Source organism: Equus przewalskii, chromosome 1, assembly GCF_037783145.1.
Source record: "Equus przewalskii isolate Varuska chromosome 1, EquPr2, whole genome shotgun sequence".
NCBI lineage: Eukaryota > Metazoa > Chordata > Mammalia > Perissodactyla > Equidae > Equus > Equus przewalskii.
This window is the reverse complement of record NC_091831.1, coordinates 149487216-149514139: the sequence shown is the minus strand read 5'-3', so window position 1 is coordinate 149514139 and position 26924 is coordinate 149487216. Positions and strand designations below refer to the sequence as shown.

General features: G+C 39.9%; 1 long non-coding RNA gene across 2 annotated transcripts in view; it reads right to left on the bottom strand.

Moving 5' to 3' along the window:
* Nucleotides 1-4622: 4622 nt before the first annotated feature.
* LOC139084147 (uncharacterized) overlaps nucleotides 4623-26924 on the bottom strand; it is a 33574-nt gene continuing 11272 nt past the window's right edge. The window contains exons 2-3 of one of the 2 annotated variants that reach the window (XR_011541502.1): nucleotides 7930-8041; nucleotides 4623-4896 (exon numbers count right to left, since the gene is read on the bottom strand). This is a non-coding gene — a long non-coding RNA (uncharacterized lncRNA). The remainder of the gene's footprint in view (nucleotides 4897-7929; nucleotides 8042-26924) is intronic. The other variant, XR_011541501.1, reaches the window with a different exon arrangement.

Genomic DNA, 26924 nt, shown 5'->3' with positions numbered 1-26924 from the left:
AGTGTTTAGGAACACTCCTAGTATCAGGCGTTATCTTTAAGCCTTTAATCTATTTCAAGTTAATTTTTGTGAGTGGTGCAGGCTATGGGTCAAACTTCATTTTTCTACATGTAGTTATCCAGTTTACCCAACACCACTTATTGAAGAGACTTATTCCTCTCATTGTGTAGATTAAAAACGGAAGTCTTAGAGAAGATCAATTACTTACCTAAGGTGATGGAGCCTGTAAGAAATCCCTGTTTTTTTTGCAGTAAACCACACAGACCTAAGACCTGTATATATGTGTGCCTTCCATTCCCAAGATGACTATGTGGGGTCTTCAAGGGTCTCCTGGGAATGTACTTAATAACTAGTTCTTCCATTATTCTTCCACCATTGAACTTGAAGAAGAGGTGACTGGGAGAAAAAGGCAAAGTAAAGGATGAGAAGGTAGAGATGAGGCAGGAATTTTAGACATGGAGAACAAAGGAAAGAACAAGAGTGAAAAAGTGGATTATTCTCTAATTAGTCACATGGGAGAGAAGATTGTAGTGTCTAGGCTGAGAGCAGAAACAAGTCCATTCTTATAAGTGCAGCTAGTCTACAGGTCCTTTCTCCCACTGAATTGATGGGGGAAAGAGTCACACCCCTAGACATATTACTGGAGTGGTCAAAGATGTCTTAATCAGCACAGACTAAATAGTATTCCATTGTATGTATATAGAATTTGCTTACAAATTTGTTTACATTTATTACATACATTATATGTATTTATTTATCCATTTCTTTGTCCATGGATATTGGGTTGTTCCTGCCTTTTGGCTATTGGGAATAATGGTGCTATGAACATGAGTGGACAAATATCTGAGTCCCTGCTTTCAATGCTGTTGAGTATATACTCAGAAGGGAAATTGCTAGATCAAATGGTAATTCTATGTTTACCTTTTTGGGGGAACTGCCACACTGTTTTCTACAGTGGCTGTACCATTTTATATTCCCACCAGGAATGCATAAGGGATTCCAGTTTCTCCACATCCTCATCAGTGCTTTTTTATTTTCCATTTTTTGTACTAGCCATCCTAACAGATGTGAAGTGGTATTTCACTGTGGTTTTGATTTGCATCTTCCAAATGATTCGTGATGTTGAATGACATTCATTCACTCTTGGATAGCTATTAAGTTGAAAGCAGACCACTTCAGCTCAGAATCTAGCTCTAACCACTTATTTCCTCTGTGACCTTGTGCAGGTCTTTACATCTCTCTAAGCCTCAATTTCCTCATCTGGAAAATAGAGAAAATACATGACTGACTTAATCAGGACTTGGTGAGGATTAAATTAAATAATTCACATAAAAAGCTAGCACAGTACCTGAAACATGTGAGGGTTCGTGAAGAGGTAGCTTCTATTCTTGACCCTGTCATTCTTGCCGTTGTTACCATTATTATCCTTAGCTTAGAAGTTATCCCAAGTTTTTTTCAGCAAGAATACATATAATACTCTAATTTTGTGTGAGCTCTTTTAGGAAAACCATTGGCTTCCTAAATGCTAAAGCACAGGTATACATTATGAATACCACATCAATTGATAGACTTTGAGCCTAGAAATTTTTCTGAATGGTGAGAATATTAAGTAATTATGAACAACATTAGTCCCATAAAAGTTCCATTAAACACTTGTAAGTTTGCAAAGAAATAAACTACCTGAAAGAACTAAAGAGCTAAAATTAAATTTTTCCTGTTCCTGAGTACAGCCAGATGGAGAGAAAGAAAAGTGGGTAAGGATGGAGTAGATTGTGCATATCTGCTGCCATCTTTGAATCATGAGGCAATTGGATGTGTTCATGATAGAAACTCCTCTTTCTTCAGCCAAAACCAAGTTGGTAAATGCAAGTGCCTGAAACCACACTCTGGACACAGCCTGTGACACAATCTGGACAGAGCCAGGGCTGAGATCAGACTTGGAAAGGGCCCTTCTATCCCTCTGAAAAATGTCTGTGCTAGTAGGGAGCGCACCACCACGTCCCCCGGTCTTCCATGGGACCTTCAAGACCAGAGAGACCAAGTGGGTCTGTGGGCACATTGTTTTAGAAGACCACAGAGGGTCTTCTAGAAGCCATATGAAAAACAGGGTCACACACACAAAAAAAGCAAAAACCAAAACACATGCTGATAAGCCTCTCTGAAGGGAATACTCAAGAGCTCAGTTGTAGCTCTCACACACATCGACATGCATTCTTCTTAAAAATGAGTCTGTACGTGTCTACTTGATTTGTACTGGGATTCCAAATTCATATATGCTTACCATTAGCTGTAGGTAGTTAAATGGAGCACTATTGATATTGTAGCTATAGTTATCTAAATGTCATTTTGTGGATGGATCGGAGAGAATCACACTTTTCACCCTTGCCCACAAAAGAGCTTTCCAAATGTGCATGTAAAAACTTTCAAGTCAAAAACTCCAAGAATGATTTAAACGCTAGTTTAAATTGTTTTCAGACAGTATGCAGACTCCCAAGGTGAATAATCTGAAGCTTTCATTCTGACATGCTTCTTCAGCTGTCCGTCTTAGAACCTCAGGCTTTGAAGGACCCCCTTTACGAGTTGGCATTCCTGTGAACTCTAGCCCTGGAAGGGAAGGGCAGGAGAAGACTCTGAGCTTAGAGGAAAATAATGATGCAAAGTTTCTTGCTTCATAGGACAAGGCATTTGTAATTCTTTTGAGCTCTTATACCACATATCAAATTTCCCTGAAACCGGATGCTCAAGAAGGAAGGGAAAAGAACTGACATTTACTGAGCTGATACTCTGTCATGCATTATCTCAAGCAAACTTCATGGCAATTTATATAACTCAGAGGAGATGAAAAATCAGAGGGATAAAGTAGCTTGCTCAAGATTACAGAGTCAGTAAGCCCAAATCTTTCTCCCTCTAAATCCTGTGCATACTGCTTTATACCTGAAAATATCTTCCCTGTAGTTTTTGTTTCTAAATGGTGGATGTAGAAACGTCTCTGTTTGTCTCAGCTTTCTTAGGTTAAGACAGCACCCAACTAATAGATGACCTCATTCCGCATGCACCAGGAGGGCTGCCAGGGCAGCTGGAACAGTGAGAGTGAGGACAAGGCTATTTCCTTGATCATACTAAAACCTGCTCAACAGGACATCTCGGAAAAGAGAAAAACATCCTGATTTCCGCAAAATAGTCAATGATGGCATAAGATAAAGGCAAACATTTGGATTGGCACGAACCATTGACATGAAGCCTGATGAACAGGGCCATCAGACAGAGGGAAGAACTACTTTCATAATCACTTGCAGAGTGAAAGCATGGTGAAGGGAATGATTTGTAGCTCAGTTATATTTTTGCATGCTTTGTCTCTCTTTGTGCCCACATGGATCCATTGGTCTTTGCTTGGCATTGGTCTAAATCCTCTATCTCCCCTTTAATTCCTACAGTCAATCATGGGTTGATAGAGGTGGGCTCCTCCAAAGGCACTTGGGCTTTCCCCACAATCACCTTTGACTCCACATGCTCCAGCAGGTGTACTCACCACAAGCACAGAAGACTCCAAAGGATGCAGAGAGCTCTAGAGCCTTCCACACTTTGCAGAGCACAAAGACACCACAAGAAATGGCTCAATTTATACATTTTCACAACATGTTCTTTCCAAAAAAGGATCTTATTCAGGAGATCTTTTCATTTGTCACCATATTGTTTAATAAGATCGACAGGAACGGCTGCTACCATGATTTTATAAATGAAGATTTCAAGAAACGGCAGTAATAATGATAGCAGCAATTGTTTCTTTTTATAGCCCTTTCTAGGCTGTGAATTCTAGGCCCTCTGATGTTTAGCATTCAGCCCTTACTTAAGGTTGTCTTAGATGCCTGTGATTTAGAGTCCCAGTAGGGGTATCTTCCATTAAAATTAACTCACATCTAAAGTCCCTCAGACTTTAGATTAGTAATAAAATGCTGTCCTTAGCCCCTGTGAGTGAGGCTTCTTTTATTCCCTGGGGAGGTTTTTGAGGAAGGGTCTTGACAAGAGTATTCTTCTCTAAGATGATCATCCTAAGACTTGGAGTAGAAGAGGAAATGAAATCCCAAGTTGTTTTGTCCGTCTGCTAGTCCCCTCCTCTTGGCTCATCACAGTTGTCTATATCTCCCCAATTTGTTCATGCACAGCACCAGGAAAATTGATTTTCCCTGGGCCTGTAAACATAAGGAAAGTTACCTCTCGCCTTCCCTTGGCAATCACCCTTCCTCCGGGAAGAACTTCCTGTGCTGCCCGGATGGGGATAGGCGAGCTTCCCCTGGACCCTAATAACAGCCTGAATATATTTCTATGATGTCATTTGTTGAACTATTATGTATTAATTTATCATAAATTATAGAAGCTTTTCATTAATATCCAAAGTGTGCTTATATGATGGGCTTCATTTGATACACCGTCTCCTTCTATTGTTTGTGGGTTTAGCTAAGAGTTTCACACAAGGTACTTTTACCTCATTTAAATTTTTGAAAATGTTATGTCCCTGGTTGATGGTAAATGTGTGACCAATCTGCTGTCAGTAAGACATAAAATCTGAGTTGTTGTGATCACTGCATTAGTTTTCTGTTGCTCAGTAACAAATTACCACAAACTTAGCAGCTTGAAACAATACAAATTTATTACTGATCTTTCTGTAGGTCAGAATTCCAGATGGACTCAGCTGGTTTCTCTGCTCCAAGTCTCCCACTAAGGTGTCAGCCAGCTGCAGTCCTCATCTGGGTCTCAAGGTCCTCTTCCAAGTTCACTGGTTGTTGATAAAATTCATTTCCTTCTTATCCTTTTCACATGGCCCCTTCATCTCCAAGCAGGCAATGGTGGGTTGAGTCCTTCTTATGCTTCAAATCTCTCTGACTTCCTCTTCTAACCCTAGCCAGAGAAAACTCTCTGCTATTAAAGGGCTCGTGGAATTAGTTTGGCCCACCAGGACTATCTCCCTCTTACCATATAACTTAACATAATCATGGGAGTCACACCAGGGGCCAGTGGTCTTGGGGGTCATCTTAAAATTCTGCCTACCACAACCATGATTGCGCTACTTTTAATCAAATGTATCCTTATTTTTTTTTCATCTTTTCATCTACATCAAGGATGTGATTTTCTATGAAGGCTGTTTAGGATTAAGAAATGCGTCCTGAGATCCTGAAGCTGTTAGAAAATCACTGATTCAAATGGAATCACTCCCATGGTCTTGACTTCAAAGGAAGTATGTGCTACACAAATGAGCAAACCAGCCGTTCCCACTGGGCAAGTGGTAATAAAGGCGGCCTCGATGTCAGAGGCAGAATCAAAAGCCAATGATTGCATTAAAATATTTCAGTGCCCCAAAAAAGTAAGGTTGTGACAGCCATTTGAGTTGGAAACCCAGCTATCCTGCTGTGAAGCCCCAGTTTCAGTTATGTTGTGCAACCCAGAGTTTCTGAGCTAAATATGATTATGCTGCTTTCCTGATTATAATGGAATTAAGTTTCAGCTATTTCTCTGTGCAGTTTCTATTTATTGCTACAAAAGTATACCAATCATAATCGTTGTAATACTATTTTGAATGTTTTCTAACTTCTATATGAAGTTTATGAGTTGAAATCTCTGACAAATCAACCCCAGATAATTTAATTGGACTGTTACACAATACTGTCTGGAAGAAAGAAGATGGACCAAATAAGCCCCAGGAGTTGGTTTTATGAGCTGGATTTACAGAAACTACAAAGGGACCTGAAAATCAAAGAAGAGGAAAAGGCACCTCTTAAACAGTTACTATCATTGAGGAAAGATTAGCCCCTTTTCACTGAGTCCCTTAAGGAATGGACTATTTGTGTCTTAATTTATCCTTTTGCCAGCTACAAATAATGCCTAATTTCATGATTTGCACATGGTAGGTACCCAAGAAATATTTGTTGAATAACAAATAAATCAATGCTCCTTATGAAATTTCATTATTTTAATAGTGAAAATTTGAAGTTAATATTAACAGTGAAAAATAGAGAACTATTTAAAAATGTTTTACAGGCTTTGAAATTATGTTGAGGAAGAATATAATATACAGTGATATAAAAATTGTGAAATGAATGATAGACGACAAAGGCAGGTTACTAAATAGTACAAAATCTTCCATTAATTATGGAATATGAAAAGATAGACAGCAGCACACTATGTTGGGAGTTAGATTACAGATTGTTTCCATTTTCTTCCTTGGGATTTTTCTGTAATTTCTGGATTTTATTCCTTTGTAACCAATTTGAAAACAAAGCTACTGAAAATAAAAAAAGAAAATGAATCAAGTTTGAATTGCGAACTGGAGTTTTCAGGAGAGCATAGTTGAGTCTTTGCCACGGACACCAAGTCATTTCCTTCTTTTCAGTGGCATTCATATCACCACCATGCATTTTTCCCAACTGAGATGACACAATGGAAAGACTGTTCCTACACTAAGCGCCGAGCCATAGGAAAATGAAATGTCAGTCTGAGCATCTGCAGCTCAGGAAATCAGGTCATGGAGTAGCACCAGGGTAAGACTAAGCTTATGTCACTTGCTGGTCAGTCGCTACACTTAAAAAAAAAAAAAAAATTACACACCCTGTAATCCCCTCTCTCTTTTCCTCAACCTCTATGAAGAGGAAAGGATTTTGAGCAAATGTCCTTTATTTTTATTTTGTTATTGAATCTTTTTGTGCCTTGATTTTGGCATCTTTATTGTGGTCTCTATCACAGGGCCAATTAACTTGAAGAATCCAGCTGGAAAATTCCAACAATATCTAGTTACTAAGTTGCATTTTTAGGGCTGTCCCACTACTGTGATCCTTTTTCATCCTCTTGTCCACCTCCTTTGCCCTACCCTTACCTACCAAATAGCCGGTTTACCCCACAGTTCACAGATCTATTCTCCCTCTAAAAGAGTAAAATTGTCCATGATTCCAGTAAACTTTATCCCTGAGTCTGAACAAATGGACTTCAAATGGAGAAAAGAGGAGGATCGACTACTTCAAACTACCTGAGATTAGATTTTAGTCAGAGTCTCTCCCTAGAGTGGAATTTGCTTCCCTATTGGATTCAGGTTCAAGGTTAGAATCTGCAGCCCAGGAATGACAGGCTCTCAGCAAAGACTGAAGAGCATCATTAACATCAAGCAGACCTTATTTGTCCTTATCCGTTTCATCTTCTCTTCAACTCCTGGTTTTGTTTATATTTCTCTGAAACACTTAGAAAAATTCCTGACTCATTGGCCTATTTCCTCTGTTTTCCACCCAAGTGGTAAACAATGGGCTCTATTCAAATGGGTACCGTCTGCAAGTTGGGAACCTGCGTGCAGACAAAGCTCATTGTTGCAGGGCAGACTGCCAGACCCATGCTCTCCTCTGTTCACCTCCTGGGCTCTGCTTCTCTGTTCTAAGGGCCCCTTGACAAAATGCAAAACATTCTCATGGTCCTATGACCTTGCAGCTCACTGTCCCCTTTTCCCCTAGGCCCTCAAAGAAATACCACCCCAAACTCTCATGTCAATTCATTTGAGAACAGCCTTTCAAAAGAGAGTAAAAACAACACAGGAGGCAGCTCAGGCCCCAGTTATGTGATTTTCCTTAAGGATGACCACTTTTTATTCATAATCACTTAAAGACTGTGTCTGAACTCTCCTCCTAAGTTATTTTGTCTGTAGATGGTGGTTGCTGGGGAAGAGAGCTGTGCAAAGCTGGGGACATGGCAAGGCATGGAAATACACAAGGCTATTTAAGACTTTGGAAACACAGCAAAGGGTACTGAGAATCAGACTGTGGAAGAAGAGAATCAGGACAAAGCTTCAAGTTAAAAGGGAGCCCACAGCACAAGTGAACTGAATTGAAATGATAGCACAGCCCTCAAGGTGAGAGACAGAGACAGAGACAGCTTGCTAGGGGTCGAGGAAAGCACCTCTCCACTGGTGTCTAGGAATCACAGGAGAAGCTTTCACAAACCGTGTAGACGCTCCCTGCCAAGAACTTCATTCGATTCCTGAGGAACACTGACAGCTTCCCCGCTCCATCTAAAAGTGGTTAGGAAGAAAGTGAATTTAAAGAGACGTTAAGGAACTAATAATCATAAATAATCAATAATAAAGAAACTAATAATCATTAAATAATTACGATATTCCAGTTATTACATTAGATATGTTTACTTTTTTAAATCATTTCAACAACCATACAAAGTGTGGCTCTTATCCCTATTTCTATTTTCCAATGAGAAAATTGCAGCTTATGGAGGTGAAATAACTGGCCCATGGTCATGGAACTAGTAGGGTAGCACTAGGATTTAAAACCAAGCTGTGGGACTGAAGTCCCCTGTGAGAATTCATTCCTTCTTAAGCAGTAACTTCTCTCTCTACTGATAGCCAAACAGTAAGTTCTCTAGATTCTCCTTCTTCGATGTCATGTAAATCCATTCTCTTCTACCCAATCCTACTGCCCCCACCTCCTGGCTTACCAAGTTTTCCCCAAAACCTCTTTACTGACCTTCCTTTCCTCCCTCCCTTCTTCTCTCCCTCCCTCCTTTCTCCTTCTTTTCCTCTCAACCTCCTTCCATCCCTCCTCTCTCCTCTTCCTTCCTTCCTTTGTTTCATAGCAAATCTGAACCACTCCAGCCTGCTTAAAAACCTTCACTATCCCTCTACCTATGGATATCTACACGTTATAAATTAAAACTGAGAAATTTTTAAATATTTAATTCATTTAAAAATAACATGGTAAGCTGATTCCATTTAAACCTAAATAATATATTTTATGAGGAATAACTACGTTTTCCAAAACCAAAAATACATTAGTGGGAAGAGTGGCATTGTTTTACATTTTTGCAAATCTTTTTAATGTGTGGCTTAATAGAAGACAGATGGATTTTCATGTCTGCTTCTACAGTCAATCCGTGGTGACAGCATACGTCATGTAGACTCTGGAAAACTCCGCTGCACACTTGTAAGAGAATGAGAACGGAAATGGCTAATCACTTCTTAGCATTATTATGAAGATAGGTTTGACTCCTGAACCCCTTAAAGTGTCCTAGGTAGGACCTCCAGGGATCCCAGGCTAACCTTTGAGAACTCTCATCATTCTTTTTTTCTCCCAGCTTTGTTAAGGTACAACTGACAAAATTGTAAAATATTTAAAGTGTACAACATGATGTTTTGATATATGTATACATTACAAAAGGATACCCAGAATTGAATTAACACATTCATCATCTCACATAGATGTCTTTTATGGGAGGGTGGGGGGTGAGAACATTTAAGTTCTACTCTCAGCAAATTTCAATTATACAATTCAGTGTTATCAACTATAGTCACCATATTATACATTAGATCCTGAGACATTATTAATCTTATAGCTGAAAGCTTGTATGCTTTTGTCAACCTCTGCTCATTTCTCCCACCCTTAACCTCTAACAATCACCCATTCTACTCTCTGTTTCTGACTTTGACGTTTTTTTTTAGATTCCACATTTAAGCAATACCACACAGTATTTGTTTTTCTGTCCAGCTTATCTCACTTAGCATAATGCCCTCCATGTTCATGTTGCCACAAATGGCAGGATTTCCTATCTTTTTAAGGGTGAATAATATTCCATTGTATATATAGCTCAATTTCTTTATCCATTCACTTATCAACAGATACTGAGGTTGTCTCCATACCTCTGCTAGCATGAATAATACTGCAGTGAACATGGGAATATAGACATCTCATAGAGATAATGATTTCATCTCCTTTGGATATGTACCCAGAAGTGGGATTGCTGGATCATATGGTCATTCTACTTTTAAGTTTTTGAGGAACCTCCATACTGTTTTCCACAGTGGTCACACCAGTTTACATTCCCACCAACAGTGCACAAGTGTTCCCCTTTCTCCACATCCTTGCCAGCATTTGTTATGTCTCATCTTAAAGTTTAAATTTCCAAGGTCTTCCCTGAGCTCAAAGTATAAGTTGGGTTCTCTTGTTGTGTGCTTCTATAACACCTTCAAACTTTCTGTCAAAGCACTCATCCTACCTATAATTTAACCAATAATTTGTGTGAGGACAGACTTTGTTCATATGAATCTCCAATGCTCAGCCCACATAGCAAGGACTCAGAGAATCGTAGTGAGAAGGAGGAAGGGACAGAGGAAAGAAGAGAGAGAGAGAGGGAAGGAGGTTATCAGACCTGGGGAGACAACTTCCTGACCACTGCTGTGTTCCTCCAGCAGAATGTCTACAGATGCATAGCTTCCTACAGCAGGCTGATGCAGCCCTGGCCTCCATCTCCCTCTGAAAGACGGTGGGAGAGAGAGGCAGGCACAGGACTGGAGTGAAGACCCAGGTGAGACAGTATAGAATAATGGTTAGGAGTACATGTGCTGGAATCTTTGTCAAATGTACATTGAGTATCTACAATTTGCCAGGCACTCTTCCAGGCATTTGGGGACACTTTAATGAGCAGAACAGAGAAAAGGTTCTGATGTCAAGAAGCTTCATTCAGACTTGAACTCCACTCCAGGTTCCCCCACTTGATATAGGGGTTGCCTTGGACTAGTTACTGAATCCCCCCTATGCTTCATTTTCCTCCTCTGTAAAATGTGCACAAGACTTACAAGTTTCCTGGTGAAAACTGAATGAAAGAGCACCGGTGATGTATCTAATGGAGAGTCTGGTGCTGGTAGGTATTTAATGAACAGAAATCTGGCTGGTGGTAACTCATATTCCAAAACTGATTTTTTTCATATGTAGAAACAATTCTATAGACCAGAATCCAGTTATTTATAGAATACCACTTGGGTAGTTGGGAGGTGTGAATTTAGGGTCTTCAGAGGGCTCAGAAGGGCTGCCTTGTTACTCTTTCTATCAAGAAACAGTAGCTCTGGCTCCTTCTAGACTTCACAAGGCAGCTGGATATTTTTTACATCGTTCCATAATATTGGAGAATAAAACTATGCAAGGTAATATCATACTCTTAAGCAATGTGGTGCTTCAACGCAGGCTTTCCTGGGGATTCAGTCTTATAATTATGCCAAGAGAATAGACGTTTTTAAAGAAGATATTCAGAGCCAGCTATTTGTAACCTGACTGTCTATTTAGATAGGTCTGTCATGTGTCATAGTGTCACCAAGGTTTCCAGTCCCACCTCTGACTGAGCTGGGCTTAACCTTTCTGAGAAGCAGTGACTGCCTTAGAAATAGGATTACCAGGGGAGAGAAAAATGGATTGTGATCTTTGATTTTTGTTTTCTCTCGCCACCTCTTTTTGGTGACTTCTCTACAGTTAGCACCACACCAGAGAAGTGAAAGATGAAGGAAGAAAGAAAAGGACAGTCATATCAGCTGATTTTGCTATATGTTACAGGTCTGGTAAAAACATTTGGCATTAGAGAGTATTCAAACATGGAACGAAATAAAGTTTGGGAATTGCTTGTGTGGATTTAATTTCCTCAGACTACCCCCATTATTCCTTAGCACGAAATACTCATGAATCAACTATCCAGAATCGTAGTTGTTCAATAGATGTGGATTTAAAAGGAGGTTTGATGCTGTGGCAAACCTCACTGACTTACTAGACTGTTCTTCAAGTTAAGGAGCAGGATGATGTCTGAAGTGACTGAAATGCATATGGCTTTAAAGTATCTCAAGAAGACCTGAAAGCTCCCGCATGGAAGTAAAATTCATTATTGGCAAGCATGGTGACAGGACACCCCAGAGGACTGAGCCACAAAGAATTTGCAGAGCCCTGTGGCTAACTCCATGGCCTAGTTTGATCTGGAAGTCATTGTCTTGGATAATCCTCTCAAATCTGTTCCTGCACTTGAGAGCCACTCAGCATGTGACTGAGCTCTCCCTCCCCGGGTTCTTTTACATTGACCTGTCAGAGCAGACTTGCAGCAAACACAGATACCACGTCAAATCATCCAACAGATGTCCCTTTCAAATGAGTTGAAGCAGAACCGACTATACGGAGAAGTCATAAACAAGGAAACATGCAACTCAAGGATTTTCAAGGGATTGGCATAGCTCTTTGCACAGAAAACTCAGTCTCTGGGGTGGAACATGCATTATACAGAGTATGAACATCAGAAAGTTGACTCCTGTCCCATTTGGGGCTCACACTGCCTGACAGAGATGCAGGGGGACATTTTAGAGTCTAAACTCTTCATCATCTCAATGAAGTAGTCTTCAATTCCATAGCTCTGAGAAGTAACAAATTTTAATAACTGGCATAAAAGGACTTAGGCGAGAGAAACTCAGCTTCCAGCCCCCTTTCTGTCAGTGACTCAGTCATCATATTGCGAGGGGGTGGCCAGAATTTTCTGATCTCTGTTTCTGACTTCCCTCTTCACTGGCATCAGACGATTTCAGTGCAGGAAAACTAATATCTGACTGAGTTCCAGGTGCTAAATGAGAGCATTCCATGTTCACTCCAGGCCACCAAGAGGTTCAGGGTCACTGAGTCACATACTATGAATTTGAACATTTGATGATTTTTGCAGGTGACTGGGTGAACAAGGGAAAACCCAGGAGATACATAAAGGTGGAAATGAGGAATTTCTCATTTGACTGATTTAACATGTCTCACTCCAATGGTTCTGAATATAAAAGAACTGAAGATGCTTCACATGAAGTTACCGAGTTTAGTTTTCTGGCTCATACTGGAATAGGAAACATGTTCCATAATATTTACAAGGCTCTTCAAGGCAACTAGTAAAATGACCAATTTATTGGCAGGATATTTTTGTTGCTGTTGCTTTTATTGTCCATATAGGCAGGCAATTAATACTACTTAAAATATGAAATCACCAATTCAATGCTGCCTGCTTCTGATTTAATTTTATTCTAGCAACAGCCTAGAATTTATTGAAAACCTCTTATGTACCAGGCACTATGCTAAGCTTTGGGAATACAATAATCAATAAGGCACTGTCCCTGGGTTCATGGAATCTTCAACATCATTTGAACAGTTTTATTATGTGTTTATAGGTTGGAATTACAAGAACACTTAGCTCAAACTAAGGGCTCAGATTAGACTTTGTAGAGGAGATCCTGGCTGAGCTCAGTCTTTAAGAATGTGGAGATAAGTGTTCACGTTTTTGTGTGTGTGAGGAAGATTGGCCCTGAGCTAACATCTGCTGCCAATCACCATCGTTTTGCTTGAGGAAGATTGTCACTGAGCTCATATCTGTGCCAACCTTCCTCTATTTTATGTGGGATGCCACCACAGCATGGCTTGACAAGGGGTGCTAGGTCTGCACCTGGGATCCAAACCTGAGAACTCCGGGCTACCAAAGCAGAGCACGTGAACTTAAACGCTACACCACCAGGCCAGCCGTAAGTATATACATTTTTTAATGTTGGTGGCCTCATAAGAAGAGGGGAGAAAGAGAGATACAGAGAGAGAGATCTCTACCTTGTTAGGACACAGCAAGAAGGTGGCCATCTGCAAGCCAGAAAGAAAGCTCTCACCAGAAACTGACGATGCCCATGCCGACACCCTGATCTCAAACTTTCAGTCTCCAGAACTGTGGAAAAATTAATTTCTGTTGCTAAGCCATCCCGTCTACGGTTTTTTGTTATGGCAGCCCAAGCAGACTAGTAAAGTAGTTAGCACTATTTCTGAAGAACAATATATGAGACTGAAAGGGGTCATTAGGACATGCAGTGAGTAAAGGTGGTTACTCCGGGGGTTTACTTGCTAAATCCTAGGATATAGGTCCAACCTCTGTGGCATATAGTGTACTTTCCCACCGGTAGGCCATAGCCTACTGTTCCAACAGGATCAGGGTACAAGTGAGCAAATTCAGGGGGTGCAATAGTCCTCTACTGGACAAATGGGCATGACCACTGTGGTTAGGGATATGGAGTACCATCTGGCACTGATATGTACATGCCAATCCTGCTTATTGTTTTCCTTGGGAATGGCCACAGATGTTTCCATAACAGGTGTGTTTTCCTCCCCTATGTAGTTTTCCCAGACACATCACAAGCAGTGTTCTCATTGAGTCACCTTTTACATTCAGTTGAAGTAAGCAGAGAAATGAGACAATTGCTCAGAAATTTGGTTCAGGGGAAAAAATGATATTACTTGCTTGCTTCTGGAGTGCTTGAATGTATGTTTGGCAGGGAGTGGGGAAATTACCAAATGCTGGAGACTGCACGTTTCCCAAACCTTTTACAATTGTTGAAATGTTTCACTCCTTTTTGCGTTGTTCTTGAGTAACAGAATAAGGACAGAACAATGTACATCTATTTTCTGAACAATAGATCTGCAGGCTGAAGCTTGAAATGTACAGCAATATGGTGGCAATGGACATATTGTTGGAGCTCAAACTTGACTACTAAACTTACAATCTTAGATTAAGTTCTTAACCTATCACCCCATGCATTCTACCAAGAATTTTTATTGTCTAACTTTTTTCATGAATCTAGTGAAAAGTACTAGCAATTTTTAAACTTTAAACCATGTGGTTTGCATTTCCAGTGTATAAATAACTTGTGGTTAATTAGGAAATTCAGAGACCTTTGTCTTTCAGTCACCATATAGCAGAATATAACCTTCCACAAACCCTGAATTAAAAATGCTCTCCCATCTCTAGAACCCTTTTTAAAGAGTAACACAGGATGGTGAAAACTCATAAGTAACCCTAATAAAAGACAGGACTCCATGTAATTCCATCTAAGCATAAAATTACATTCAAAGAGAAACAGTCTGCCAAGTGCAATTAAAAGCAGTTCAAATTTTTACTTATGTTTTACAAAGAACGACAAATAGAAGGATATACACCCTTAAAGTAGAAAAAAGCATCTTGAAATTATGTTTCCAATTATGGACTGTACTTTTATTCTGCTTGTTAATTGTTTCTACATTTATATGACCCTAGAATCTCACTTTTCGCAGACATAGCAAATACGAATTTTTTGGTGTCTTTTTAAATTAATTAATTTTTTATTGCAGTAACATTGGATTGTAACATTATATAACTTTCAGGTGTACATTGTAATATATTTCAAATTCTGTGTAGATTACGTCATGCTCACCACCCAAGGACCAATTACAATCCATCACCACAAGCATGTGCCTAATCATCCCTTTCGCCCTCCTCCCTCCCCCCTTCCCTCTGGTAACCACCAATCCAATCTCTGTCTCTATCTGTGTGTTTGCCATTCTTTTCATCTTCTATTCATGAGTGAGATCATACGGTTTTTTACTTTCTCCCTCTGACTTACTTCACTCAGCATAATACCCTCAAAGTCCATCAATGTTGTCCAAATGGGAGGATTTCATCGTTTCTTATGGCTGAGTAGTATTCCATTGTGTATATATACCACATCTTCTTTATCCATTCATGCCTTGCTGGGCACGTAGGTTGCTTCCAAGTCTTGGCTACTGTGAATAAGGCTGCAATGAACATAGGGGTGCATGTATCCTTATTTGCATTTGTGTTTTCAAGTTCTTTAGATAAATACCCAGCAGAGGAATAGCTGGATCATATGGTAGACCTATTCCTAATTTTCGGAGGAAACTCCATACTGTTTTCCATAGTGGCTGCACCAGTTTGCACTCCCACCAGCAGAATATGAGAGTTCCTGTCTCTCCACATCCTTTCCAACACTTGTTGTTTCCCGTGTTGTTAATTACAGCCATTCTGACCGGAAAGAGGTGATATCTCATTGTAGTTTTGATTTGCATTTCCCTGATAGTTAATGACGTTGAAAATATTTTCACGTGCCTGCTGGCCATCCATATATATTTCCTGGAGAAATGTCTGTTCAGATCTTTTACTCATTTCTTAATTGAGTTGTTGGCTTTTTTGTTGTTGAGATGTATGAGTTCTTTGTATATTTTGGATATTAATCCCTTGTATGATATATGGTTTGCAAATATGTTCTCCCAATTGTTAGGATGTCTTTTTGTTTTGTTGATGGTTTCCTTTGCTGTGAAGAAGGTTTTCAGTTTCATGTAGTCCCATTTGTTTATTTTTTCTATTGTTTCTTTTGCCGAGTCAGACACAGTACTTGAAAAAATGCTGCTAAGACCAATGTCAAAGAGCATACTTCCTATGTTTTCTTCTAGAAATTTGACGGTTTCAGGTTTTAAATTCAAGTCCTTAATCCTTTTGAGTTGATTTTTTTGCATGGTGTAAGATAGTGTCTTTTGCATGTGGCTGTCCAGTTTTCCCAGCATGATTTATTGAAGAGACTTTCCTTTCTCCATTGTATGTTCTTGGTCCCTTGTCGAAAATTGGCTGTCCATAGATGTGTGGGTTTATTTCTTGGCTCTTGATTCTGTTTCATTGATCTGTGTGTCTGATTTTGTGCCAGTACCATGCTGTTTTGGTTACTATCGCTTTGTAGTATACTTTGGAATCAGGGAGTGTGATACCTCCAGCTTTGTTCTTTTTTCTCAGGATTCCTTTGGCTATTCAGGGTCTTTTGGTGTTCCATATAAATTTTAAGATTCTTTGTTCTACGTCTGTGAAAAATGTTGTTGGAATTTTGATAGGGATTGCATTGAATCTGTAGATTGCTTTAGGACGTATAGACAATTTAAACTATGTTAACTCTTCCAATCCAAGAGCACAGAGTATCTTTCCATTTCTTTGTGTCTTCTTCAATTTCTTTCAACAATGTTTTATAGTTTTCAGCATACAGATCTTTCACTTCTTTGGTTGAGTTTATTCCTAGGTATTTTATTCTTTTTGTTGCAATTGCAAATGGGATTGTATTCTTAATTTCTCTTTCTGCTACTTTGTTGTTAGCATACAGAAACACAACTGATTTTTGTATGTTGACTTTGTATCCTGCAACTTGACTGTACTAATTTATTGTTTTTTAGTTTTAATTTAAGTTTTTTAGTGAATTCTTTAGGGTTTTCTATATATAAAATCATGTCATCTGCAAATAGTGACAATTTCATTTCTTCTTTTCCAATTTGGATTCCTTTCATTTCTTTTTCTTACCTGATTGCTCTGGCTAGGACTTCCAATACTATGTTAAATAAGAGTAGTGAAAGTGGGCATCATTATCTGGTTCCTATTCTTAGAGGGATAATTTTCAGTTTTTCTCCATTGAGAATGATATTAGCTGTGGGTTTGTCATATATGGCCTTTATTATGCTGAGGTTTTTTCCTTCTATACCCATTTTATTTAGATTTTTTATCATAAATGGATGCTGTATCTTGTCAAATGCTTTCTCTGCATCTATTGAGATGATCATGTGATTTTTAGTCTTCATTTTATTAATATGGTCTATCACATTAATTGATTTGTGAATGTTGAACCATCCCTGCATCTCTGGAATAAATCCCACTTGATCATAGTGTATGATCTTTTTAATGTATTGTTGTATTCAATTTGCTGGTATTTTCTAGAGAATTATTGCACAGACTTTCTTCAGAGATGTTGGCCTGTAATTTTCTCTTTTTGTGTTGTTCTTGTCTGGTTTTGGTATCATGATAATGTTGGCTTCATAAAATGAGTTAGGAAGCTTCCCCGTCTCTTCAGATCTTTGGAAGAGTTTGAGAGGGATAGGTATTAAATCTGATATAGGTATTGCTACCCCAGCTTTCTTTTTTGTTTTGCCATTTGCATGGAGTATCTTTTTCCATCCCTTCACTTTCAGTTTGTGAGTGTCTTTAACTCTGAAATGTGTCTCTCGTATGCAGCATATATAAGGGTCTTGTTTTTTTATCCAATCAGCCACCCTATGCCTTTTGATTGGAGCATTTAGTCCATTGACATTTAAAGTAGCCATTGATAAAAATGCATCTATAGCTATTTTGTTGCTTTTTTTGTGCATGTTTTTAGTAGTTCTTCTCTGTTCCTTTCTTCCTCTCTTGCTCTCTTCCCTTGTGGTTTGATGGCTTCCTTTAGTAATATGTTTGATTTCATTTCTCTAACTTGTTTGTTTATTTATTATAGGTTTCTGGTTTGTGATTACCATGAGGTTCACTTATAATATTCTACATCTATAGCAATCTATATTGAGTTGATGGCCTCTTTAGTTTGACCTCTTTCTAAAAGCTCTACTCTTTTACTCCCCTCCTCCTACATTTTATGTTTTTGAAATCATATCTGTTCTCTTATTTTGTGTGTTTCTATCCATTATCCTCTTATCATTGAAATAGAAATTTTAGTACTTTTGTCTTTTAACCTTCATATTATCTTCATAGATGGTCGATCTTCTACCTTTACTATATTTTTGCTTTACCAATAATTTTATTGTCTGTTTTGTTTTGGTTTTTTAAATAATTTTCTTGTTCCTAATTGTGGTCTTCTCTTTCCCAGTTAAATAAGTCTCTTCTGGGCTGGGCCAGTGGCACAGCAGTCAAGTTCCCACATTCTGCTTCAGTGGCCTGGGGTTCGCTGGTTCAGATCCTGTGTGCAGACTTATGCACTGCTTGTCAAGCCATGCTGTGGCAGGCGTCCCACATATAAAATAGAGGAAGATGGGCACAGATGTTAGCTCAGGGCTAATCTTCCTTAAAAAAATAAAAGTCCCTTCAGCATTTCTTGTAGATCTGGTTTGTTGGTAATTAACTCCTTTAATTTTTGCTTGTCTGGGAAACTCTTTACCTCTCCTTCCATTCTGAATGATAACCTTGCTGGATAGCGTATTCTTGGCTGTTGTTTTTTCCTTTCAACACTTTAAGTATGTCATGCCGCTCTTTTCTAGCCTGTAGCGTTTTGGCTGAGAAGTCCACTGATAGCCTTATGGGCTTTCCTTTGTATGTTACTTGTTGCCTTTCTTTTGCAGCTTTTAGGATTCCCTCTTTATCTTTAATCTTGGACATTTTAATTATAATGTGTCTTGGTGTGGCCCTCTTTGATTTTATCTTGTTTGGTGCTCTCTTTGCTTCCTGTACTTGGATGTCTGTTTTCTTCCTTAGGTTAGGAAAGTTTTCAACTATTATTTCTGCAAATAGATTCCCTGCCCCTTTGTCTCTCTCTTCTCCTTCTGGGACACCTATAATATAAATGTCAGTGTGCTTGATACTATCCCAGAGGTCCCTTAGACTGTTCTCATTCTTTTTAATTCTTTTTTCTTTTATCTGTTCAGCTTGAGAGATTTCCTCTAGTCTTTCTTCCAGCTCACTATCCGTTCTTCTGTATCATCTACTCTGATATTGAGTCCCTCTAGTGAATTTTTCACTTCCAGTATTGTTTTCTTCATTTCTGATTGGTTCTTTTTCATATTTTCCAATTCTTTGTTGATGCTCTCACTGTGTACATTCAATCATCTCCCAAGATCAGTGACCATAATTATGAGTTTTTGTTTGAACTCTTTCTCAGGAAGATTGCTTATTTCTGTTTCATATAGTTCTTTTTCTGGAGTTTTGTCCTGTTCCCCTGCTTGGAACATGTTCCTTTGCCTCCTCATTATGGCTCTTTCTCTGTGTTAATATCTATGTATTAGGTGAGTCAGCTATGTCTCCTGATCTTGGAGAAGTGGTCTTATGTAAAAGACATCTTTTGAGGCCCAGTAGTGTGCTTCCCTCTCATCACCAGTCCAAATGATCCAAAAGTGACCCCTGTGTGGGCTACTTGTGTCCTTCTGCTGTGGCAGGGTTGCTCTTACTGCAGGTACCCAGAGAGTTTAGGCTTTCCCTCCCTGGCTGCTGTTTGTAAATCAGGTTTGGGGAGCCCCAGCACAGATGTCTGCAAGGTCTAACAGCACACTCCTGTTGCAGTTTTCCTGTTAAATGGGTAGGCACCCAGTGTAGCTGGTTGCTAGGCTCAGGGGCTTACAATTGCTGTAGGCCTCAGGCCTACAAGGCTGTTGTCAGCTCTCTTAGGTTTGCAGTTGAGTGGAGCTGGCCTAGGCATGGGTGCACCCAATTGTTTCAGGCTTTGGATGTCAAAGCCTATCTCCTTTGTGGCTGTTTGTGAAGCACAGGTTTTCTCCCACTGATAAGCCCCACCCCGCATATGTCCAGACACACTGTCAACACAGTCCTGGCCCTTGCATGCTTCCCAACCCCCTAGAGCATACCCAGTCACCCCACTGCAGAGGCCCCCACCTCTCCTCCAATGCCCCTGCAGTTCACCTGGTCCTCACCCAGGCCCTGTCACATAGAGGCAGATACACTCGCCTGTCTGCAGTGGACCCAGGCATCCAGTCTATGCAGGCTGACAAGTAGCCTGAGGGCTTGCTTTTGGATGGGGCCAGTCCCTAGGGTGGGTTGCCTGCCCTGGCTGAGTTAGATTAAATCCACACTCTCCTGGATGGGGCAGATCCCTAGGCTAAAACGCCAGGTAAAGAACTCCAATGGCATCTGCCAGCTCTGTGTCAGCACACTTGTACTAGGTCATAACAATGGCCACCAGCAATGTGTCAGTCTCTGGAGAGGTCCTACCTCTCACCGAGATGAACTCAGAGCCTACCAGGTGAGTCTGTTTTCACCAAAGGACCGTGACTCTCTGAGACAGGTGAATTCGTGTGTGGGCCCTTTAAGAGCTGGCTTTATTCCGCTTACGTTAATGATCACTTTTCTGGAGGTATTCCCTATTGTAGTTAACAGCCAGGGAAGCCAGATTGTAGGACACTTGTCTCAGTTGTGCTGAGTCTGAAGGATGCTTATAGCAGTAACGTGCCCCTGCTCAGGTCCCTACTTCTCCAGGGAAGGCTGCATGCCTTAGGGTGGCTCCTGCCTAGCTGGCTGAGAAGCTCCACGGCTCAGGAAGGTGGCTTTTTTTCTCTCCAGAAGGAATTCCTGCCTTTTTCACCTCAGTCAAGACTGTGCCTTGTTGTGGGGGTTCTGTTTATCCAGTTTTCAGTACTCTCTCTGGGGTAATTTTTCCAAGAATAGTTGTAACCTGGTTGTGTTCGTGGGTGGAGGTGAGTTCAGAGTCTGCCTACACCACCATCTTGACCTTAAGTCTCACAAATACAAATTTTAAATAACATTTTAATATGAGAATCATCCTGAATAGATAGATGAGAATCTATCTAGGCAGTTAGAGAAGTGGGTCTCTAAGATCACACACCTCTTTCTTAAGGAAATAGGACTTAATTTTAAGATCTCTCCTCCAGATCATGTGAGTTGACATTTCCTTTCTATGACAGCAGCATCCCAGATACTTGTCACTTAAATAAATGAGATACATATTTTAACCAAAAGGATAAAATGTTAAAAATTGAAAAAGATGGTATATATCAGTCACAAGTAAGATCTCAAGGAGACCATTCGCTAGACTATTGGGTCCCCTCAAGAGCTATGAAACTTAACCCAGTGGCTTCTACCAGTATCTTAGGGGTGGTGGGAGGCTGGTCTTAGAATTACAGTGAACTTATCACTGTCTAGAACCGTCTTTTTTATTTGCTTGTTCATAGGTATTTAGCCTGCCTTTTCTACCACTAGTCTGTAAACTCAAAGGTAGGGACACACCCTGTCTTTTCACCCCTTTATTTATAGCTCCCAAAATAGTGCTTTGTAAGAGTGGATTCTCTAGAAGTGTTTTGAATGAATGATTGAGTGAATGAATAAGTGAATAAGTGTTGTTTAAAAGCCCCTTTAACCTTTCCTCCACATTGACCCATCCGACAGGTGCTGGAGCCACTGCTCCAATGACAAAAACTGAGCAAAAAGTTATGGATTCAGACATCAAAAGATGGACATTAGAAGAAATAATAAACTAGGATGCCATGTATCTTCCAAAGTAGGATTCTAGGGAAATATATATGTGTTCTTCAATATTTCTATCAACAGTTTGAAATTAGGCACTTTCTCTGATTACAAAAGCAAATTTACTGGCCATTCTATGTACTCAAAATGGCTCATGCCAAGCTTTGTGTGTGTGTGTGTGTTCGTGAGTGTTTGTGTATGTTTGTATGCTTGGGAAAAGATGTTGGGAAGAAGCATTTAAATCAACTCTTAGAGATGACTTGTATAGTATAAGAATTTCAGGTAATTATAAAACCAAATTTTTCCTCTAAATATAATTCGTTATAGTCAGTAAGAAATAAGCAATTATCTATTGACTAGAAATTATTCGCAAAATACTGTGTTAGGTAGTATATTAATGTGCTAGAACTTTCATAACAAAATACCACAGTCTAGGAGGCTTAAACAATAGAAATTTATTTTCTCACAGATCTGGAGGCTGGAAGTCCAAGATCAAGGCACTAGAAAATTGGGTTTCTGGTGAGTCTCTTCTTGGCTTGCAGACAGCTGCCACCTTGATGTGCCCTCACATGACCTTCCCCCTATGTGCACAGAGAGAGGTCTCTTGCATCCTCTCCTCCTGTTATAAGGACTCCAGTCCTATTTGATGAGGGCCCCATCCTCGCAAACTTGTTTAAACTTAATTACCTCTTAAAGGCCTTATCTCTAATACAGTCACATTGAGGGTTAGAGTTTCACCATATTAATTTGGGGGGGAGCATTTAATCCAAACAGGTAATGAGGGGAGAATATGAACAAGGCACTGATTTCCCCAAGGAGGTTACAATGTAGGGGTAGCTTGGGGAGTAGAAACCAACACAAACACCCAGGCATAACTGCAGCATCAACTCTGACAGAAGTTCCATGAGAGAAGCAAAAACCAGTTGCCCTGAGACTGATGAAGGGAAAGCTAATGAAGTTGATTTGAAATGATTGAGAAAGGCTTCATGAAAGACATATGTGGTAATCCCACAAATAGAAGAAGGCTCCATAACAGCTTCCTTCTGAAACAGATGTCAAAAAGAGCAATCTGAAAGAAACTAACAGTGTGAGAATGGAATGAAGTCTTTGAAAGAAAGCAAGATAAGATCTATGAAAAACAAAGTTTGAAAAACCCAGAAAAATTCCCTGTTTGGGGAACTCAATAATTGGATATATGTGAAAGTAGCTATTTTTTCGCTTGTTACAGAAGTCTGACGCACAGACCCCAACAGCAGGGTCTTGGCCAAAAGAAATAAGTCTAGGAGCCAGCCCAGTAGTGTAGTGGTTAAGTTCGTGTGCTCTCCTTCAGCAGCCCAGGGTTCATGGGTCCAGATCCTGGATGGTGACCTAGCACTGCTCATCAAGCCACTCTGTGGTGGTGTCCCACATGAAATAGAGGCAGATTGGCAACAGGTGTTTGCTCAGGGCCAATCTTCCTCACAGAAAAAGAAAGAAAGAAAGAAAGAAGTCTAAACTAAGATAAGCAAGAATATCTATAACAAGAAGGTACATATTTACCCACACCCACACGTTTCAGAAATCCCTCAATTCTAATTTACTAACCTGAACAAGTTGAGTGCGTTTTTTAACAGGTGACTAACTTCTACTGATAAAAGCACATTCGTCTATGGTTTAAGAAAAGCTCCTTTTCATGGTTTATTTTCCTTTTTACGTAGAGAGAGAACTCTGCTCCCAATGTGGTGCAAACAAGAGGCTCCTTTCGAGGATTTCTCAGACCTGGAATTTCTCCAATGATGGGTGTTCCAATGTAGACTCGATGAGGTACATTTAGGAGAAACAAACTGGCAATTTCGTGTTAACATATCTGATGTCAGTCCAAAGCGGCTTCAAGTAATTTTTAGCTGAACAGCAGAACCCCTGCTGCACATAATACTTTCACGAGGATGGACTGATTCTGATTCCAATGGGAAGTCTTTTAGTTTGCTTTGAAATGACTCTGACAGAGTCCTTCAGAGCCCATTGCATAGCATATCGCCATCATTTGTCCCCTCACTATCTCCTCTGCTAGACTGTAAGCTCTTTGATGACAGACACTTGCCTCATCCGCTGCCCTATCCCCAGCACCTCTCATAGACAGTACCCTATGGAAGGTTTTGAACTTTGGCTGTGAGGGTTCCTGTTCACCATTTTCTTTCTTTCTTTTTTTTTTTTCTGGTGAGGACTATTGGCCCTGAGTTAACATCCGTTACCAATCTTCCTCTTTTTGCTTGAGGAAGATTGTTGCTGAGCTAACATCTGTGTCAATCTTCCTCTATTTTGTATGTGGGATGCCACCACAGCATGGCTTGATGAGCAGTGTGTAGGTCTGCAACCAGGATCCAAACCGGGGAACCCCGGCCTGTGGAAGGGGAGCTCACAAACTTAAACACTATGCCACCAGGCCAGCCCCTCCTGTGCACCATTTTCCACAGTTGTTCTTTTCTTTTTTTTTTTAGGAAGATTAGCCCTGAGCTAACATCTGCCGCCAATCCTCCTCTTTTTGCTGAGGAAGACTGGCCCTGAGCTAACACCCGTGCCCATCTTCCTCACTTTATACGTGGGACAACTATCACAGCATGGCTTGCCAAGTGGTGCCATGTCCAAACCCGGGATCCGAACCAGCAAAACCCGGGCCGTGGAAGCGGAACGTGCGAACTTAATTGCTGTGCCACGGGGCCGGCCCCAGTTGTTCATTTTTTTATTTGGAAAACATTTGCACTAATCTAATATCTGGACTGGAAATCTATACACAATGAGTAAGCGGTTGCTTAAAATTGCAAGTCGGTTATAAAATCTTAAATTGGATAAATCTTTATAGACCCTGGGCAGGCCCTGTCACTGAAGGGATCAAATTACACTGCCTCGTCTGCTGGAAGCTTCTATCAGTTTGTGCTGCCTTACGGAACCCTGACATTCATTTCTACTTGGAATCCTAATGTTCAGAAGTTACGTCTGTCAGAGACTGCCAAATGACCCCCAGCATCCATTCTCCTCCTTCTCCCATAGTAACAGAGTATCTAATTTTAGGTGAGCATGACTCCCCTAACTATTACATTTCAGAGCATCTGTTGCAACTAGGTATGGCTGGCTTCACAACTAAAGCTCTTGTCAATGAAGTGTATGTAGAAATGATGCATGCAACTTCCAGAAAGTGCCTTAAAAGGATTGCTCTTCCAACACCCACCGCCTCTCCTAGCTGGCTGGAATGTTGACATAACACTGGAGTTCCAGTAGCTATCTTGGAGCATGAGGTACGTTGAGAAAGAAAGCCACGTCCAGTGAAGTAATAAGATAGAAGAAGCCTGGGTCCCTGATGCAAACGATCCCTGATGACCCCAGTCCCTATGCCAGACTCCTTTAATGTGAAAAAAGAGCTGCTATCTCGTATAAGTTGCATTATTTTGCTTTGTTTTGTTTTGATACTCACGGCCAAATGTAATCCCTAATCTTATCCTCTGACTGAGGAGGGAGTAGTTTATCAGTCTGTCATCTCTCAGCAAATATTAGAGAACTGATGCCAGCTTCATAAGGGTCTGTGAGGGGGCATCTATTTAAATGCAAAATGCTATCCATGGACCAATGACCATCCACAAGCTATTCGTTATGGGCCCATGACAAGATAATCAGAGAATTTGAGAGTAGTAAGCATTTAGAAACTTTTATATCAATTTCACACGGCCCAACTCATCTCATACAACCAGTTGGACGTTGTTGAACTTTCCTGGTGAGTCACATGTAACGCAAACCGCCTACTAACCGTGTTCAATGGAACTTCATGATATGGGACTTTTAAGGTCACTTTGTCAGCTCTCACCAAAATTGTTTAAAAATCTGAGAAAGTGTAAGTACATATTTTTGCACATATATCTCTCTCTGTATATAGATACCTGAGAAAGTGTGATGCTATAAGCATATGTAAATAAAATTTGTAGGTATAATTCATTCTTACAATAGTTTTAATCAAGCCTATTTTAAATCTATTTTTAACTTCATTACCTATATTAGGGAACTGAAATTGGTGTTATTAATTTTAACCCCAACTTATAGATAAAAAATAAGCTTCGCTGAACATTTTTGTCAAGAAAATATCAACCCATCCTGATTACAGCTATAATGCTAACTCAGTGATAACAATAAACTAGAGTCCAAAGAAATAAAGATCAAAAAGTTGTACCAGTTTTAGTTAAAAGCATGATCCTTTGTATACGGAGCTCAGTTTTGCAGTCATAATTGATGCCTAAGAGCTAAAATAACAATGTGTTATTTGAAGAGACATATTGGCTAATCAATGAAACTATTAAGACCTAAGGAATACTTACAGCCAAATCATAAAAGGTAGATTCAAAACCAAAAGAATCATTTTTTAAAAAGAAAGGATCTTGAATTAAAAAGCCACCAGAAACAAATGTGCTTTGTGGGCTTCTTATAAAATAACACTTTGAGTTGCTAAGTCTAAAGACCCACATGCCTTTGTTTAAATATTAATGAACGAATGCATCAAAGATGTTTGCTTGGGGGCCAGCCCTGTGGCACAGCAGTTAAGTGTGCACGTTCCACTTTGGTGGCCTGGGGTTCACCAGTTCGGATCCTGGGTGCGGACACGGCACTGCTTGACAAGCCATGCTATGGCAGGTGTTCCACATATAAAGTAGAGGAAGATGGGCATGGATGTTAGCTCAGGGCCAGTGTTCCTCAGCAAAAAGAAGAGGATTGGTGGCAGATGTTAGCTCAGGGCTAATCTTCCTCAAAAAAAAAAAAAAGATATTTGCTTGGAAATGTTGAGAGAATCTTGTCAAACAGGGTGGCTCAACGGCCATTTTCCAGTGACACAAAACTTAACGTCATGCAGGATCAACTATAAAACAAATAAAGCTGGTAATACAATTTTCATTGCAGCTAGACAGATATACAAATATTGCTAAAATGTCCATCCTTTTCACATATGTGCAGTTTGAACATGAAGGTGATTTAAAGGAAGAATTTGTGTTCTAAGTTTCATTTTCAAAAAGACAACCAGTTCTAAACTATATAGAGCCATGAAGTATTAATCAACAACTGTGATTTGGAGTTTAAATTTTTAGAAGTATGTTCTGATGGCACAGCTCTCATAACAGGAAGCATTCTGGAATAGCTGTGCCCAATATAAATCAAGGGAATGCTTCCGTCATCAAGAAGTCTTATTCCAAAAGAAAACAAAACAAAAATGTTGGCTGAACTAAAAAGTGCTCTTGGTGTAAGTTGTAAAGTACATAAAAGCTAACTCGTAAAATTTGAGG